Below are 21,002 nucleotides of genomic sequence, written 5' to 3'. Positions count from 1 at the left end.
GTTCTTCCCAACAGACAGGCTATAATACGTTACAGCAGGGTCCTGATGTCCAGACAATACAGCAAGCTTCTTGCTGGCACCCCCCCCCCCCCCCCAAGGTTTCAATAGTCAAAGGCACAAACCAGGATTCCAAGACGCCAAAGTTCACAGCCAGGTCCCACGACTCTCAAAGATAAAACTCCACAAGCCAGGAAGGGTGGGTCTGCCTTTTAGCCTTTCCCAAGAGCACCACACCCAAACCCAGCTGTTGCCACTTTAATGCTGAAAGTATTTAGCCAATTGATTCCGTCTCTGAGTAGCTCTTCTTTGTCGCAGATCAATTATGGCTTGTGCATTTTCCTCTAAGGAATCCAGGCTGCTTGCTGGGGAGAGCTCCCCCTGGTGGGACTCTGGCTGTCCTCCCTCTTCTTCAGCCTGGGATTCCTCCTCCTCATCTGTCTGCACCTCCTGTTCCTCAGCCTCTCCCTCTGAGCTGGAAACCGACAGAAGGTCAGCCGTTCCCTGAGGGGCCTCAGACGGAACCACAACACAACTATGCCAACTAAGCCAACTTAGAACAGACTTCGGTCTGACTTTAAGCGTAGTACACAAAATTATCTGCTACAACATCCTACCTGTCAATGACTACTTCGGCTTCAACCGCAATAATACATGAGCACACAATAGATACAAACTCAATTGCAAAAACTCCAAACTCAATTGCAAAAAATACATCTTCAGCAACAGAGTAGGGTCAATGCATGGAAGCCACTATCCAATTCTGTGGTTTCTTCCCCAAACTTCCCAAACTTTAACTTTAGATTGTCTAATGTTGACCACACCCCATTCCTAAGAGGTCTGTAAGGGGTGTGCATAAGCACACCAGGGTGCTTACCATCTTTGGAGAGGGGCAGCATACAAGTCTAATAAATTATTATTAAATTATTATTATCCCTGTCTTACTGTCGCCATTTATTTGTATCCTTATCCTGTATTCATAATCGTGGTTATATTTATATCTGTTATCTTATACGCAGGGGTGGGCAGGAGGCAGGACCGGGTGGAACACAGTTCCACCGGCAGAAATGAAGCTGTGTGCCCAGGTCCAGCTGACTATCCCCCACGTCCCATCCTCTTCCTCCTCCTCGGAAAGTGGCAGGGAGACCAGCACCGGCAGGAGTTGCAGGGGGGCCATTTCCTTCCCCCTCTTTTCTCAACAGCTGATTGGCACCTGTTCGCCTAGCTACCCAGACTGAGGTGAGGGGGCAACCCAGGAAGGAGAGCGCGGGAAACGCGAAGCAAATTGTCACCCCAGAGAGTGACACTGGTGAGGTTGTAAGTCGAGGACTTGGAATAGAATAGAATAGAATTTTTATTGGCCAAGTGTGATTGGACACACAAGGAATTTGTCTTGGTGCATATGCTCTCAAGCGTACATAAAATAAAATATACATTTGTCAAGAATCATGTGGTACAACACTTAATGATTGTCATAGGGGTCAAATAAGCAATGAAGAAGCAATATTAATAAAAATCTTAGTATATAAGCAACAAGTTACAGTCATACAGTCAACATGGGAGGAAATGGGTGATAGGAATTATGAGAAAAACTAGTAGAATAGAAGTGCAGATTTAGTAGAAAGTCTGACAGTGTTGAGGGAATTATTTGTTTAGTACAGTGATGGCGTTCAGAAAAAAAACTGTTCTTGTGTCTAGTTGTCTTGGTGTGCAGCGCTCTGTAGCGACGTTTTGAGGGTAGGAGTTGAAACAATTTGTGTCCAGGATGTGAAGGGTCAGTAAATATTTTCCCCGCCCTCTTTTTGACTCGTGCGGTATACAGGTCCTCAATGGAAGGCAGGTTGGCAGCAATTGTTTTTTCTGCAGTTCTGATTATCCTCTGACATCTGTGTCAATCCTGTTGGGTTGCAGCACCAAACCAGACAGTTATAGAGGTGCAGATGACAGACTCAATGATTCCTTAACAGTTCACTTCAACGATGATGATCGTTCAAGCCACTCCCACCTGGTCACATGGCTGGAAAGCTACTCCTACCCAGTCACATGACCATCAAGCCACACCCACAAAATAAGCCACACCCGCAGTGTGGCAGTATGGCTGCCCATTACTGCTTATGCGTGTTTTCACAAATAAATAAAGTAAAATAAAATCACTAAAATAAACAATAAGAGTTCCCCCGGTAAGCCCAACTCAACTCTTACACTAATCTAAATGTGGTTCCGATGAATTGCAGAGCTTCCCAACGAGGAATGAGAGGTTGTAGGAGAGGATCCATATCTATCTTTCCTCCCCAAACAGACTGTTAAGAACACCTGAAGGGTATTAAATTGTATCTGTTCAACCATTAACATCTAACAGCAGCCCTAAGAGACAAGGAGTTGTGTCAAGTATTTTTAACATTTAGTGCCACTTAGTGGCTACAGAGGCAATTTTATGCAATTTTCTAGGATCTCACCTTTAGTCAGATTAATCCAGCATCAGTTTAATGGAAATTTACGTTTGTTAGAATTATTGGCGAAGTAACACTCAAAACAGACAAAGCAGAGAAAATTACGGCTCAGCCCGGAGGTTGAAAGAGAATGAATATCAACAAAAGAAGCAAACCAGCTACACTGCTTGCGGTACACATTACACAATGACATAAAATTGGGGGTTTTTTGTTGTTATATATAAACGACCTTTGTAATCATATGGTAGGCAGCTGCGTCCACTTTGCCTATGATATAAAACTATTTCACACCACAGATCAAAGCCCCAAAGCTCACTGTAATAATATTGCTAAAAAGGCATTAAGTTTTTGTCAACCTTATTTAACCCATTTGCTGGCTGGGGAATTCTGGGAGTTGAAGTCCAAATATCTTCAAGTTGCCAAGGCTGGGAAACACTGCTCTAGAGAACTAAATCAAAGTTTGGTGAAATAAAATATCGCCAATGGTACCAGGACTAACAGTTTGATGGGGCTTTAATTTTTCCCTTACAAGTCCCTATATTTTAATTCCCGTTAAGGTTAATGACTTACTGATTAACAACAGAGGAGACATTACCTTTGAATTATCCACGGCTATAGTGGGGATTTCAGGAATATCTTTGAAGAACCATCTTTTAAAAAGGAAAAATAAAAATTGCACGAGTATCATTCTGAAGCGGTGTTTCCAAAATGTCTTTGGCAGAGACGGTAGAATCAAAGTTATTTATCTCTGGAGTGTCTTTCATGGTATGTGTGTGGGTGAGAGAGAGAGAGAGAGAGAGACAGACAGACAGACAGACGGACGGACCGACGGACGGACAGAGACAAAGCTGGATGCAATATTCCAAGAGTGGTCTTACCAAGGCATTATAAAGTGATGTTAACACTTTACCCAATCTTGATTCTATTGTAAAAAATATAAAGAAAGTATATAAATAATAGAAAGATAGAAACAATAGAAAGATAAAAAATCTATTCTAACGTACTAAGAGTACTTTAGTTTATTTAGATCTCTTCTAGTTAAACAAGAAACCTCTCTCCTCTTATATACATTATTGTATCATACCTGCCTCTCTCTCTCTCTCTCTCTCACACACACACACACACACACACACACATATATATGAAAGACACAAAATGTCTTGGCAGAGATGGTAGAATCAAAGTTATTTATTTCTGGAGTGTCTTTCATATGTGTGTGTGTGTGAGAGAGAGAGAGAGAGAGAGAGAGACAGACAGACAGACAGACAGACAGACAGACAGACAGACAGACAGACAGACAGACAGACAGACAGACAGACAAACGTGTGCATTCCATTGGATTGATAACAGAACTTTGGGGTTTTTCCTGAGAGCATTGGAAAGAAACTGTCGTGAAAGCAGTTATTTTTTTTACTCCTCTCTGCTGATGTTCAAAGGCAGGTATGATATAAGAGGAGAGAGGTTTCTTGTTTAAATAGAAGAGATCTAAATAAACTAAAGTACTCTTAGTACGTTAGAATAGATTTTTTTCAATCTTTCTATTGTTTGTATCATTCTATTATTTATATACTTTCTTTATATTTTTACAATAGAATCAAGATTGGGTAAAGTGTTAACATCGCTTTATAATGCCTTGGTAAGACCACTCTTGGAATATTGCATCCAGCTTTGGTTCTCACAATATAAAAATAGACGTTGACACTCTAGAAAGAATGCAGCAAAGATGACTAAGGGACTGAAGACCAAAACATATAAAGAACGTTGCGGGAATTGGATATGTCTAGTTTAATGAAAAGAAAGACCAGGGATGACATGATAGCAGTCTTCCAATATCTCAGGGGTTGCCACAAAGAAGAGGGAGTCAGGCGATTCTCCAAAGCACCTAAAGACAGAACAAGAACCAATGGGTGGAAACTAATCAAGGAGAGAAGCAACTGAGAACTAAGGAGAAATTTCCTGAAAGTGATAAAAATTAATCAAGGGAATGGCTTGCCTCCACAAGTTGACTGCAGAAAATAAGACTTCAGCAATAGAGTGATCAACACCTGGAATTCAATATCTGACTCTTGTTTCTTCCCCCAAAACAAAATCTTCAACCTTAGATTGTCTACAGTTGACCTCTCCCCTTTTCTAAGAGGTCTGTAAGGGCCTTGTGTTTTTTTATCATTACTTTCTATGTTATGTTTATATAAACTACTATATAACTACTAGATAGATAGATAGATAGATAGATAGATAGATAGATAGATAGATAGATAGATGATTGATGATAAATAGATAGAAAGAAAGAAAGATAGATAGATAGATAGATGATTGATGATAGATAGATAGAAAGATAGATAGATAGATAGATAGATAGATAGATAGATAGATAGATAGATAGATAGATAGATAGATGATTGATGATAGATAGATAGATGATAGATAGATAGATAGATAGATAGATAGATAGATAGATAGATAGATAGATAGATAGATAGATGATTGATGATAGATAGATAGAAAGAAAGATAGATAGATAGATAGATAGATAGATAGATAGATAGATAGTTAGATAGATAGATAGATGATTGATGATAGATAGATAGAAAGAAAGAAAGATAGATAGATAGATAGATAGATAGATGATTGATGATAGGTAGGTAGGTAGATAGATAGATAGATAGATAGATAGATAGATAGATAGATAGATAGATAGATAGATAGTTAGATAGATAGATAGATGATTGATGATAGATAGATAGAAAGAAAGAAAGATAGATAGATGATTGATGATAGATGATTGATGATAGATAGATAGATAGATAGATAGATAGATAGATGATAGATAGATAGATAGATAGATAGATAGATAGATAGATAGATAGATAGATAGATAGATGATTGATGATAGATAGATAGATAGATAGATAGATAGATAGATGATAGATAGATAGATAGATAGATAGATAGATAGATAGATAGATAGATAGATAGATAGATGATTGATGATAGATAGATAGATAGATAGATAGATAGATAGATAGATAGATAGATAGATAGATAGATAGATAGATAGATAGATGATTGATGATAGATAGATAGATAGATAGATAGATGATTGATGATAGATAGATAGATAGATAGATAGATAGATAGATAGATAGATAGATAGATAGATAGATAGATAGATAGATAGATAGATAGATAGATAGATAACGTTGTGGGCGCTCCATCACTGGAGATTTTAAGAAGAAATTTGTCAGAAATGATAATAGGATAATAGGAGCAGAAGTCATCTAAAGTCTGTTCTAATTAAGTTATTCTGTTATTCTTTCAAACCAAGTCCGACTCCAAGATACTGTACTTTGTTCCATTTACTGGGTCACAATAAGAGCACAATTTGTCACTGCCTAATTGTAGGATATTGGTGGACCTTCCAATCTACCCTACAATCCTGGTAGTCTCCCTTCAAATCTGGTCTTGCTTAGCTTTTCCACTCAGTCAAGATTGACTCATTGTTGCTACCGACTTAGCAAAATGTTCGGAGTTTTCCCAAGCTGGAAATAAGAACCCTGCCCATAATGAATTGGAGATGAATGTTTGAGTCAGGGTTATTTATATATGGTAGTTATGCAGTGGGGAGAGTGTTTATCCCCTTTTTATTACTCGACTTCAAATTTATTGCAATTGTCCACGACAAGATATTTTGGGTGTGTTTAGTTGGAAATGTATGTATCTGGGTTTACAGCAAATACGTTAAGAAGGATTGGGTAGGAGTAAGAATGGCTTACAGTTGAATGGGTAAAGATCAAGACAGACAGTTGTAAGTAAAAGTACGGGGTTTCTTACTAACCAATTCCCGTTTTTGAAATTGCTTGTGGAAATGAAATTGGAAGCAACCATTTAAGGCCAATGAGTTGAGCAACCTGCTCAGTTCAGGAATCTAATTTAAAGCATTTTCTGCAGGGGGACATTTGGCCTTAAGTTGAATACATCCAATTATTCTTTTCCCCCCCACACCTCCAGTACTTAACTGCATTTGTTCTGATGAGATACTAACAACCATTCTATGAATTGGTTACACTTTGCGGGCATCCTTCCTATAAATACTCTGTCCATTTCTGACCAATGCAAGAATAAGGTACCTTCCTTTGGGTTAATTGTTACTAAGTGTTGTGGTTGGCTCTGGCCCAGCTCCTGCCCCAGGGAATGGGGAGGTGGATGCAGGGGAAACTTCAACAAGTCACAGGTCTGTGTTATTGCTGACAGAATCAATTCAGAGTTTAGTTTCCTTGGACGAAGAAGAAGGTGGGAGTGACTCGGCAGAGGAGGGCTTGGCACACAGCCAAGGCAGTCAATCTTCCTTATCTTCTATAGCTTCAGATGATGACATTTTGGACCCATGCAAGCGCGGAATTATGCTTAGAAGAGACCAAGTAAGAACATATTACAGGAAATAAGGAAGGCCACCTGTGTTTGGATGGGGCTCCAGTAATTAGGGCTGCTGCTTTAAATAGCAGCATGTGGGTTTGGCCGTTGTGGAAGAATATCTGTTGCAGTTTCATCAGGAATCTTGTGTGCTGGATTTTGTTGCTTTTTCACGCCTTTGAAATCAAAGCAGAGCAGTGTGTGTGTGTGTCTCCCTTCGTTGGAAGAAGAAGGGGTGTGAAGTTTCTCCCCAGTTGCGAGCTAAGTACTTAATGACTGCTTAAGGGAAATTGTACAGACTACCTGGTTGTTTTGGGAAGAGTGCTCTTTGCAATACAAAAAGAGTGCTTAGTTTATTTTGCCTTTTGTGATAAAGAACATTGTTTTGAATTTTCAAATGTGTGTGTGTCTGAAATTTGTATCTTTGAATTTTCGGGAGGCTCCTATCAGAGAGCCCGACAGAACACTAAGTAAATTGGTCTGCATGTCATCTGCACGTCATTTATCATTCCTGCCCTTTGATGAATTCAACGTCATTCAAAACTCTAGTCGACCTCCAGACCACTGGTGTTGGTCCAGTGAAGGGCTACATTTTTTTTTACTACCACACTGTGGCCGTGGCTTATTTTGTGGGTGTAGCTTGCTGGCCACGTGACCAGGTGGGAGTGGCTTGAAAATCATGCGACTGGGGTGGTGGCTTAAACGTCATGTGACTGGCTTAAAGGTGGCCAACTTGACGTCACTCACGTCAAGGGTTTGGGTTAGGGTGTTTGACCTCTCCTAACCTCAAAAAGATACAATTTCCCTATCTATTTACTATTGCTGAACATTCAAAATATACTATTTAATTCTATGTATATATGCCATATATGTACATACATGTTTCACACAGGCACACAAAAATATACATTATATAAACTACACATATATACGCACGCACAGCTCTTCTAAAATTATACACATTCAACCTCATTTACTGTAATAGGAAAAACATACCCGGAGCCCAGAAGGGAAAAAAGAAAAAAAATCAAACTTTTTCTACTGTTTCTGCATACCTGACCGTACCCGTAGGAGCCCATAACTGTGTTGGTCTATCAAGGGAGAAGGGGGAGAAGATAGTTGTCCATTTAGACTTCTGACACACAATTACTTATGGACAAATGCACAAAAAATGCACACAGAACTATGTTGTGGTTAGCTCTGGCCCAGTTCCTGCCCCAAGGACTGTGGATATGGGGGAGACATCCACATGCCGCAGGCCTGTTTTGCTCCCGGTGGAATCTGATGATGAAGGCTCCTCTGACCAAGAAGACATGAGTGACAGGGAGGAGGAGAGTGTGGCAGACAGCTCAGAAGGAGATCAATTATCTAGCTCCTCCTTGGATTCGGAACAAGAGTTCATTAACACAGCCACAAATGCAGAGAGCGATGCATAGGCAGCAACAACTGAGAGATTATTATCAAAGAAAATGAGGCCACCTGTGGTTGGGTGGGGTTGGGGTAATTAGTGAGGCTGCTATAAATAGCAGCCTGTGGGTTTGGTAATTTTGGAGGATTATCTGATCGTTGTGTTTCGTGACTGCTTTACTGACTTTGACCTTTTGTGTGCTGATTTTTCCCCACTTTGAAACTAAACCAGAGCAAAGGGTGTTTCACTTTGTGAAAGAAGAGGACTGTGAATTGCCTCACAGCTGCAATCTAAGTATCTCAGAACTGATAAGGGACTTGTACAAATTACCAGTTTGTTTGGAGACGAGTGCTCTTTGCTATAAAAAAAAGAGTGCTTTGTTTATTTGAATTTTCGTTATAAAGAAAATTGTTTTGAATTTTCAAACGTGTGTGTGTCTGAAATTTGTATCTGTGAATTTTCGGGAGGATTCTACTAGAGAGCTCGACAGAACAGAACTACATTGCAGAATTTAATGAAGCCACGCAGGTAAAAACACTGTGAAGTGGTATATAAGTCTACATGCTATTGCTATTTCTATGGAGCAGGGGGCTGGGCTAGAAAAACTCCAAGGTCTATTCCAGCTCTATTCTATTCTATCCGCTCTCTATACTTTAAATACCAATTGCATACATTTTCTGCAGGTGGGACTTTTTCTCCTTTTCACAAAGACCTTGTCATTATCTTTCCGAGATTTCTCAGGCAACAGGGCTCAATTTTGCAAAAGTTCAAAATGCTAACCCATGAGCTGTGACTCTGCAGTAGGTCAATACTAATGAAAAATTAATTGCCCTATGAATTATACATTTCACACACTCTCTTGCAGATCTGTTCTCAGAGTCACTTCCCTTCACATAATCCCTCTGATGTCAGCAGAACTGGGTGTTAAATGAATTGGTTTCAAGATTGCTGGTCTTGTACTTGCTTGTTCCAACCATTTTCCTTGGCTGCCTTGCTCAATTTTTTTTTCATATTCTTCTTAATTGCTTTACTAAATCCTGTCTAGTAAGACCAGTAATATTGTGGGGAGGTTTTCCATCTAATAATCCTCTCGACTTGCTACGGACTTCTAATAATTTGATGAATCGTTGTAACTTTTTAAAAAATAATTTTTCTATTCACTCTCTAATATCTTACACATAATGCTGAGTTCTGGCTTAGGATCAACGTTAAGTAGCAGTTTAATTTTTTTTAACAATGGATGTATGTATTTTCCTGAGCATACATAAATGTTTTATGTGCAGCATATTGTCTGGGTTGATTTGCTTATATAATAGTATATAATGTAATAATATATTAAACATAAAACATATATAGTTGTTGTGGTTGACTCTGGCCCAGCTCCTGCCCCAAGAAATGTGCAGGTAGATGTGGGGGAAACATCCACATGCCACAGATCTGTTTTGAATCTCCCGACGAAGTCTCCTCTGACGAAGGAAGCGTGAGTGGCAGGGAAGAGGGGAGTTTGGCAGGCAGCCCAGGAGGAGATCAATCATCCTTATCATCCCTGGATTCTGAACAAGAACTTATGACAGATCCACGCATGTGTAGAGTGATGCATAGGAGAGAACAACTGAAGGATTATTACAGGAGATGTGAGGCCACCTGTGGTTGGGTGGGGCTGCTGTAATTAGTGCAACAGATAAAAAGAACAGCGTGCTGGTTTAGCCTCGTGGCAGTTTATCTGATTCATAAGTTTCATCAAAATCGTGGTTTTTGCTGTTTCCCTGTTCAAGGCTGTGTGTGGACTTTCTGAACTTTGGAATTTGGACTCAATTTCCCAGTTACTGGGTGAGAAATTGGATTGCACTTAACCTGTGCCTTGTGTGTACCAGAAAATCCCTTTGTCATTTAAAAAGGGAGTTTTTTCTGCTTTTCTGTTGATAAAGACATTTGGTTTTCTTTCTATTGTGTGGTGTGTGTCTTTTTGGACTAATTGCCCTGTAATTACGGGCGGTTGGGACACGCTGGCAGAACAATAGTATAATTTCTAATTTCTACTTTTATTGCAATGTTTGATTGCAATAAAGGCACTTCCTTTAAAATACAAGTGGTTGGTGACTCAACTCAGGTCAGAGAGACCAAAATTAATTTGGACAAAAGCTAATTTCCGCCCCCCCTCTAAACTTTTTCTTAAAAGGAACTGACTATAAGGCTGCAAAAAAAAAACTGTAGCATTAGAGATGGCTTTAAAAGAATATCTCCTCTTTGTGGTTACTCTTGCACCCAACTTCATTTTCCCTGATGATTAAAGGCTACTTAACCCCAAACCGGCCATTCATCCATATTCAGACTCATATTTGGAGTGCTGTATGAATGCATCATAAATCAGACCCAATTCCTTTTGTCATTATGTAGAATAATTGTTTAGAAAATAATCCTAATGGAAGCCTTTTAAAAACCTATCGGCATTTGGAAAGGGCTATAGGATAATTATGAATTATGGCATGATTTAATTTTGGAAATGGGGAAGGAGTTTGTAGGTCATGGACATGAGGAAATTCATTGTTAAATATATTTGTTTAACTCGACCCATTAATTAAAAGAGAAAGCTTTATGTGATGATACCTTCACCTCCATAGAAGTCAAGTCCAAAGATCTTTTTTTTTTTAACCTCAGATTCTTCAGGCATGGTGTTGTTCTGTCTGGGTGCCCCCAGACTTCAACACCAACTGGAAAAAGCATCCAGACACGCTGGTAAAAGCAAAAGCACTTTATAGTTTGAAAAATAAACACAGAGAAAAACCTGTTCTTCCCAACAGGCAGGCTATGAGACTTCACAGCAGAGTCCTGATGGCCAGACAATACAGCAGACTTCTTGCTGGCACACCCACCACTGTAGAGAATAAGACCCACACCTTTTTCCCCCAAGGTTTCAGTATTCAAAGTCACAAACCAGAATTCCAAGACGCCAAAGATCACAGCCAGGTCCCAGGACTCCCAAAGATAATACTCCACAAGCCAGGAAGGCTGGGTCTGCCTTTTCAGCCTTTCCAGAGAGCACCACACCCAAACCCAGCTGTTGCCTCTTTAGTGCTGAAAGTACCTGGCTAATTGTCCCCTTCGTTGTGTTGCTGTTCTCTGCCGGAGATCGATTATTGCTTGTGCATTTTCATCTAAGGAATCCAGGCTGCTTGCTGGGGAGAGCTCCCTCTCAGGGGACTCTGGCTGTCCTCCCTCTCCCTCAGCCTGAGATTCCTCCTCCCCGTCTGCCTGAACCTCCTGTTCCTCATCCTCCCCCTCTGAGCAGGAAGCCGGCAGAGGATCAGCCGTTCCCTGAGGGGCCTCAGACGGAATCACAACAGGTGTAATTTTTTTTTCTCAGTTCCACCCGTTTACAATACTTTTGGAAAATCAACTCCATATAAACTCAAAAGCAAACCCATACATCCAAAGTTTGATCAAGGCACTTTAAGAATTTATTTATTTATTTATTTATTATTTAGATTTGTATGCCGCCCCTCTCCACAGACTCGGGGCGGCTCACAGCAGGATACAACAATTCATGACAAATCTAAATATAATTTAAAATATTTTTTTTAAAAAAACCATTTACTAAGCAAACATACACACAAACATACCATGCATAAATCGTACATGCCCGGGGGAGGTGATTCAGTTTCCCCATGCCTGACGACAAAGGTGGCTTTTAAGGAGTTTACGAAAGACAGGAGAGTAGGGGCAGTTCTAATCTCCGAGGGGAGTTGGTTCCAGAGAGTCGGGGCCACCACAGAGAAGGCTCTTCCTCTGGGGCCCGCCAACCGTCATTGTTTAGTTGACGGGACCCAGAGAAGGCCCACTCTGTGGGACCTAATCGGTTGCTGGGATTCGTGCGGCAGAAGGCGGTCTCGGAGATATTCTGGTCCAGTGCCATGAAGGGCTTTAAAGGTCATAACCAACACTTTGAATTGTGACCGGAAATTGATCGGCAGCCAATGCAGACTGCGGAGTGTTGGTGAAACATGGGCATACCTAGGTAAGCCCATGACTGCTCTCGCAGCTGCATTTTGTACGATCTGAAGTTTCCGAACACTTTTCAAAGGTAGCCCCATGTAGAGAGCATTACAGTAGTCGAACCTCGAGGTGATGAGGGCATGAGTGACTGTGAGCAATGAGTCCCGGTCCAGATAGGGCCGCAACTGGTGCACCAGGCGAACCTGGGCAAACGCCCCCCTCGCCACAGCTGAAAGATGGTTCTCTAATGTGAGCTGTGGATCGAGGAGGATGCCCAAGTTGTGGACCCCCTCCGAGGGGGTCAATAATTCCCCCCCCCAGGGTGATGGACGGACAGATGGGATTGTCCTTGGGAGGCAGAACCCACAGCCACTCCGTCTTATCCGGGTTGAGTTTGAGTCTGTTGACACCCATCCATATTTATTTTTTATTGATTTTTTAAAACACAACATAAAACAGGTGCTCTGTGAATAGTGCCCACCACCAGACAAGCATTCACACCCTATCACCAAATCGGGGGTGTTTCTGGTATATACCATTTTAACTCAAGAGCAAAATATCTGTTTACATATTATAGAGTGATTCCAATTTATTCCTTGTAGTTTGGTCTCGGATTCTACTCACCAAATAACATCTTACGTTGTCCCATCGTCCCATCAGTTGTCGCAAGTCAGTTTCATTAACCGAATTCACCCTTGGCACTTTTAAAAATGTTGCTTTCAAATGAGAAGAGAGGGCTCTTTGGAAAAGATTGAAAGCAAAAGGAGAAAGGAAAGGACATGGTTAGAGTTGCGGTGGCATATTTCATAAAAATAATTATAGTTCATAAAATCATATACCAAAATGTCCTACCTGTTAACGACTACTTCACCTTCAACCGCAACAACACACGAGCACGAAATCGATTTAAACTAAATGTCACCCGCTCCAAACTTGACTGCAAAAAATATGACTTCAGCAACAGAGTAATCAACACCTGGAATGCACTACACCTGATTCTGTGGTTTCTACTCCTAACCCCAAAGCCTTTAACCTTAGACTATCTACAATCGACCTCTCCCCGTTTCTAAGAGGTCTGTAAGGGGCGTGCATAAGTGCACCACTGTGCCTACCGTCCCTGTCCTATTGTCTTCTTTTGTTACTTTTTATCATTACTTATCTAATGTTTTATTTGTACAAATTATCACCCTATAATTGTTTGACAAAATAAATAAACAAACAAACAAACAAACAAACAGTGTTTAGAATGGAGTACTGCAGGCTATTTCTGCTGCCTGTCGGCTGCCTGCAATGTGACAGTTCGAATCTCACCAGGCTCAATGTTGACTCAGCCTTCCATCCTTTCGAGATGGGTGAAATGAGGACCCAGATTATTGTGGACAAGAGTCTGACTCTGTAAACTGCTTAGAGAGGGCTGTAAAGCTCTATGAAGCGGTATATAAGTGCTATCGCTATTGCTAGATAGTATCATCAACCCAGTCAGCATGATCTTGGGTACACTACTGGAGACAATGGAGGACACAGGGGGCCTAGCATACTATGGTCAATGGGTTGCGGAGAGTCGGGCATGATTTATTTATTTTATTTATTTATTTTGTCCAATACACAATGAGGGTTTTAGTGGGTATAAATCTATATACACATAGTAAATACATGATGAAGGTTATAGAGGAGATACTCATAGTAAAATATATCTAAGAAAGAATAGAAAAGAAGATATAGTAATAGAACAAATCAATGCAAGAATAGAAGAAGAGATATAGGAATAGAAGAAAGGTATAGGAGATATAGGAGAGCAATAGGACAGTGGACGGAAGGCACTGTAGTGCACTTGTACCCGCCCCTTATGATTTAGCAATTGAACTGCAACCACAAGAACTTATTTGGGAAACGCAAGGAGAAACTGTGAACTGTAATGATTTAAGAGAAAGATCTTAATTAACCTTCTACTGTGCTATTTTTCCCCCTTTGGCAGTTAAGAGAGCAACTATATTATACTTTCAAAACCTTTCTCAGTGTTACGGCTAGGGAGAAAAAATAATATACTTAGGAGGAAGATCGTTAATAGTCTGGGCACTTTGAAAAGGAACAGATACAAATACATTTTTGGAGGTGCCATCAAACCATGAATTGGCGTAGAAGTTAGAGCAGAAAAAATATGGACACAAAGGTCTATTCGACCACTAAAACATACTGCAGAATCTCAATAAAACCCATCTAAATCATGTGTTTAATGAAAAGACACCATGATGGAACAAAGAATATTAATATACTTAAAGATATGGAAACCATCTACTAGATCACTTTTAATTCTTGCTTCTTTCCCTTTCCAGGTTTATATCATGGAATATATTTTGCATGTGGAAGTTTACCTTAATTTTGAAAAACACTGAGAACCTTTTTTTTTTTCAAAAGACAGAAAATGCCATGATAAATCAAAGAAGGATGTCCTGATCTATATTTTTTACAGAGAGCTTTTCCTGTAAATATGCCCAAAGGATCTTTCCAGAGATCTGTCTTGTATCTCTTTTGATTTCATATCAGAAATAGTACTTTGCTGGTATCTTGGTGACCTCAGCAATCCTGTGCCATTGATGTTATCTGCAAGTTCTTTGTGTTGACTAGTTAGTTGGTTGGCTTCCATGTTGTTTTAGAAACATAGAAACATAGAAGATTGACGGCAGAAAAAGACCTCATGGTCCATCTAGTCTGCCCTTATACTATTTCTTGTATTTTATCTTAGGATGGATATATGTTTATCCCAGGCATGTTTAAATTCAGTTACTGTGGATTTACCAACCACATCTGCTGGAAGTTTGTTCCAAGCATCTACTACTCTTTCAGTAAAATAATATTTTACTGAATATAATAATGAATATTTTAGGGGGGGGGTTCCACCCCATACTAGGAAATGCTGAAGATGATACTGGACAAAATCAAGATTTAGTGGACAATTTTAAGGGGATTTAATTCATTCTTCACAGATTCTCCAAATTTGTGAAGTGCTTCATAAGGTGAAATGTTTTTTTCTTCTTATAAATGTTTTACCTTTAATTGCTGCCTAGGAGTGAAGAGCTGTGGTGGTGCATTGGTTAAAACGCAGTATTGCAAACTAATTCTGCTCACAGCCAGGAGTTCGATCCTGACCAGCTCAAGGTTGACTTAGCCTTCCATCCTTCCAAGGTCAGTAAAATAATGACCCAGATTGTTGGAGGAAATATGCTGACTTTTTAAACCGCTTAGAGAAGGTTATGAAGCACTGTGAAGTGGTATATAAGTCTAAGTGCTATTGCTAATGCTATCCAAGAAAGTCCTTTTTTGATAAACATTTTTTTCTAATAAATTGCTTTCTTTTATTGCAATTACAGGCCATGTTGAGTAATCTATTATGCACCGCAACTCATCTTTTATGTCCTTTCATGTCTATGTTTCATTATATTTTAAAATTAACATTCTCTCCCCGTCTTTTTTATTATAATTATCAATCTATCTTTGAGGTAAGATGCTTTGAGATGTAGAAGCAGGTGATTTTATTTCTTTTCTTATCACGGTAAAGTCAAGAGCCACATCTTCAAATTCAAAGAAGTATGGAATCTGAAACATAATTGCATTGTGATCACCTTCCATGCCTGTAAATCAATTCACTTGAAAATAAAGACCAAAAAATGTCCATTGCCAACTCTCTGTGGAAGAAGGAATGGAGGTGAAATACAATATATCTACTTTTTCTCTGCTTTCATCTTTGGGGATCAAATCACAAACAATGAAATATTAATTATCCCTGCAGAGTCTAGCTTTTGTGATGTAGCTCTTTTATTTAAAAATGCAGATATTATCTGCCCTTAATGTTGACATGGTTGGTTTCATAACATCTGTATTTAGGTTCCTCCTTTGTTCTGGGCTCATAAAACTGGATATTTTGCTGCTGCTGTTGTTGAAATATTAATCCTGAGAATTAGAAACTGGGCAAAATGAAATCATAGGCTAACTGAATAATAGAATAACATAGTTGGAAGGGACCTTGAAGGTCTTGTAGTCCAACCCTCTCCTCAGGCAGAAAATGCTATACCATTTCAGACAAATAATTGTCCTCTCTCTTCTTAAAAATCTCCAGTGATAGAGCACCTACAACTTCTGGAGGCAAGTTGTTCTATTGTTTGATTCTCAATGATAGGAAAATTTTTCCTTAATTCTGGGTTGGTTCTCTCCTTGATTATTTATTTATTTATTTATTTATTTATTTATTTATTCATTCATTCATTCATTCATTCATTCATTCATTCATTCATTCATTTATTGGATTTGTATGCCGCCCCTCTCCGAGGACTCGGGGCAGCTCAGAACAAATATAAAAACATAGTAGTACATCTAATCCAATTAATATAATAAAAAACCCTAAAAATCCTAAAATAATTTAAAACATTATCATTCACTCCATAAAACACACTAAAAAACACTTGTTGGTCAGGGGGAAAGATCTAATGACCCCAGGCCTGGCGACAAAGATGAGTCTTTAAACTTTTTCGGAAGGCAAGGAGAGTGGGAGGAGTGCGAATCTCCAGGGGGAGCTGATTGCAGAGCGCTGGGCCCCCCACAGAGAAGGCTCTTCCCCTAGGTCCCGCCAGTCGACATTGTCTGGCTGATGGGACCCTGAGGAGACCTTCTCTGTGGGACCTGACCGGATGCTGGGATTCGTGCAGCAGAAGGCAGTCTTGGAGGTAATCTGGTCCTATGCCATGAAGGGCTTTATAGGTCATAACCAACACTTTGAATTGTGTCCGGAAACCAATCGGCATCCAATGCGGTTATCTTCGCTTCCTACCCTCAGGTGCTTTGGAGAATAGGTTGATTCCCTCTTCTTTGTGGAAGCCCCTTAGATATTGGACATCATTATCATGTCACCCCAAGTCCTTCTTTTTATCAAACTAGACATACCCAGTGCATGGAATTGTTCTTCATATGGTTTAGCCTCCAGATCTCTAATCATCTTTGTTGCTCTTCTTTTCTAGAGTCCCACATCTTTTTTTATATCATGGTTGCAATATTCCAAGTGTGGTCTTACCAAGGCATTATAACAGTGGTACAAACTGGGGCTTTATAATTTTTTTGTTTTTTTAATGTTGTTTGTAGTTCAGTTATTGTAAATGGGCTATTTAAACTCATCCGCTGTTCTTCTGATAATTGAGGTAAATCTAATGAGTTTAGATATTTAAAAATCTCTTCCTCTTTTATGTCCTCTTTTTTATATAATTCTTTGCAAAATTCCTGTACTATTTTTGATTTTTCATCTATTTTGTATTTTATTGTTCCTTTATTATCTATTAATTTCTTTATTATTTTTGATTGTCTATTCTTTCTTAATTTATAAGCGAGCCACCTTCCTGTTTTATTAGCATGCTCAAAATACTATTGTTTGGCTCTTTTAATTTTTTCAGCTATTTGGTTTTGTTCTATAAGTTTTATTTTATGTCTAACTAGGTCCATTTTTCTTTTTATATCTCGGTCTCCCGAATTATGTTGTAGAACCACTTCTAATTGTTTGAGTTCTTTCTCAAGTTGTTCATATTCCATCTTTTTTTTCTTTCTTTCTTTTTTTTTTTTTTTGCAGAATGTAAATAAAATGAGGGAGGGAGGAAGAGGAGGTCCAAACTCACTGAATAATTGTACTGGAACTAATCTCAACTTTGTGATACAGAACGTAACAGCTTTCCACTAAGGCAAACATACTGGGGAAAAGGAGAAGAAGAAAAGAAAATTACATACAACATTTTTCTGAACTTTTTGAAAAGCTCCAGTAAGTCAATTCAGCAGCCCTGTACTTTCTGACAAGTATTTATCTGGTCTGATGTAGTGAGAAAGAATGATGGATACTTGATGGACATTGACCCAAGCGAGCATTTCAATGACTTCCCCAAATTACTTTCTGTTCTAGTGGAGATTATTCTGTATCGTTTCTAGGAGCGCCCAGTAAACCATCAAAGGAGAAGTCAAAGAAGAAATTGGATGCTGAGTTACTGTATTGTAATATTTCAAGTGGACGGTGTGAGTTTTTACAGCTCAGCTCAGCTCTTCCCATGGAGAGAAGGAAAGAACATTGACCCGTTCTCTTCACAATTACATCTAGCTGATACTTCACATGGCAATTCTTTGTATCTTTCTACTCAAAAGTAAGCTTCATAAAAGTGCCATCTAGTAACATAAGCATCTCAGTGAAGGACTATTTGGCATATTTTGTGGGTGTGCCTTGCTGGCCATGTGACCAGGTAGGCGTGGCTTGACAATCATGTGACCAGGGTGCCTGAAAGGTCATGTGACTGGCTTAAAGGTGGCCAACTTGACGTCACTCACTTCAAGGGTTTGGGTTAGGGTGCCTGGCCTCTCCTCAAAGAGATACAATTTCCCTATCTATTTACTATTACCAAACATCCAAAATATACTACTTTACTATTTAATTCTATGCATATATGCCATATGTGTACGTACATATTACACACAGGCACACAAAAATATACATTATCTACTATATTAAACTATATAAACACACACATGTACAGCTCTTCTAAAATGATACTCATTCAACCTCTTTTACTGTGCTGGGAAAAGCATACCTAGAGCCCAGAAGGGAAAAAAGAAAAAAAAACTTTTTCTACTGGTTCTGCATACCTGACGACACCTGTAGGAGCCCATCACTGAAGCATCTGTTCCTACACAATGATATTAAGGTAATGAACCACATCATGGGCAGTAGGTTAGAAGACTTCCAAGGTCCCTTCCAACCCTATTATTCTACGCTGTATTTATTTACTTATTTATCTATTTATTTATTTATTTTATTTATTTTACTTATTTATTTATCAGATTTAAATATTAGATTTGTTTACATTGTCTTATTATTGCTGTTAGCCTCCCCGAGTCTACGGAGAGGGGCAGCATATAAATCCAATCAATCAATCAATCAATGGAGTATTGCAGAGTGACTCTGCCAACTGCCAGCAGTTCGACGCTGACCAATTCATGGCTGACTCAGCCTTTTATCCCTCCATGGTGAGTAAAATGTGGACCCAGATTATTGGGGCCAATATTCTGACTCTGTAAAACGCTCAGAGTGGGCTGTAAAGCACTGTGAAGCAGTATATAAATCCAAGTGCAATTGCTAGTATATAAATCCAAGTGCAATGAAGACAGGGCTTCATTGCCACGGAATTCCCTTAAAAAGCCACCCGAAGGACTTTTGCCTCAAGGTTGTGAGAATCTCATCCTTCTCCAAGTTGATCAAAATGCAATTCACATGCTGGAAGGTAGTGAGAAGAAGAAGGGAAAAAAATATCAGGGGCGTTTAAATATTTCCTGCTAAAAGGCAATTACAACTTACGCCAAAGCCTTCTGCATTTCACTGGGAACCATCGTTAATCTTCATATTTTTTTTCAAGAAAGCCCTTTTTCATGTCATATGTGCAGAATTGGTATTTATTTATAGATGGGTGGATTATTATTTATTTATAGACGGGCTGGGCATCCTCTCGATTTCAACCTCAAAAAGGGCTCTTAAAAGGAAACGTTGTAAAAATGATCCGATATGAAGAACCATGGCAGGAATTGGGTATGTCTAGTTTAATGAAAAGAAGGACCAGGGGAGACACGATAGCAGTATTCCAATATCTCAGGGGTTGCCACAAAGAAGACGGACTCAAACTATCCTCCAAAACACCTGAGGGCATAGTTCCCTCTAAGCTGAGCAGTGAGCAATCGCTCACTTAAAAATCATCATCAACTCAGAGTTTTCCAAACCTGCCCAGAAGCCGAGAGGGAAAGAGTGAGAGGGAAGGAGAGAGAGAGGAAGAGAGGAAGAGAGAGAAACAGATAGAAAAAAGAGAGGAAGGAAAAGAGAAAGAAAAAGAATGGGAGTAAGGAAGAGAGAAAGAAAATCAAAATCTAGTTTGAAACTAGCTCAACTATTTAAGTGGCATTTTGATATTGATAGAGTTGCCCTAATATGAGCTCACTGTTATAGACACACAGTACAGTATTTTATTTTGAAATTCTCTGAGGCAAAACAGGGTGGGTTTTTTATTTGTTTGTTTGTTTATTTATTTATTATTTCTGTGCCCACCAGTCCCGAAGGGACTGCCGCTCAGACACTATACTTTTCCGCCCACCCCCCAAAAAAATTCTGAGGGTCTGTCTGAGGGTAGGACAAGAAGCAATGGGTGGAAACTAAACAAGGAGAGAAGCAACTTAGAACTAAGGAGAAAATTCCTGACACCCTTGAAAATGTCCAAAGATACTCCACCAGAAGAGCCCTTCACTCCTCCACTCAAAACAGAATACCCTACGAGACTAGACTTTCAATCCTGGGCCTAGAAAGCCTAGAACTAAGATGCCTTAAACATGATCTAAGTATTTCCCACAAGATCATGTGCTGCAACGTCCTGCCTGTCGGCGACTACTTCAGCTTCAACCACAACAACACAAGAGCACACAACAGATTTAAACTTAATATTAACTACTCAAAACTTGATTGTAAAAAATATGACTTCAGTAACCGAGTTGTCGAAGCATAGAACTCATTACCAGACTCCATAGTGTCATCCCCAAACCCCCAACACTTTATCCTTATGTTATCTACGGTTGACCTATCCAGATTCCTAAGAGGTCAGTAAGGGGCAAGTACAAGTGCACTAGAGTGCCTTCCGCCCCCTGTCCTATTGCTCTCCTATATCTTTCTTCTATTCCTATATCTCTTT

This window comes from Erythrolamprus reginae, chromosome 9, assembly GCF_031021105.1.
Source record: "Erythrolamprus reginae isolate rEryReg1 chromosome 9, rEryReg1.hap1, whole genome shotgun sequence".
Taxonomy (NCBI): domain Eukaryota; kingdom Metazoa; phylum Chordata; class Lepidosauria; order Squamata; family Dipsadidae; genus Erythrolamprus; species Erythrolamprus reginae.
The sequence above is the reverse complement of the archived record's forward strand: the minus strand, read 5'-3'. Positions refer to the sequence as shown.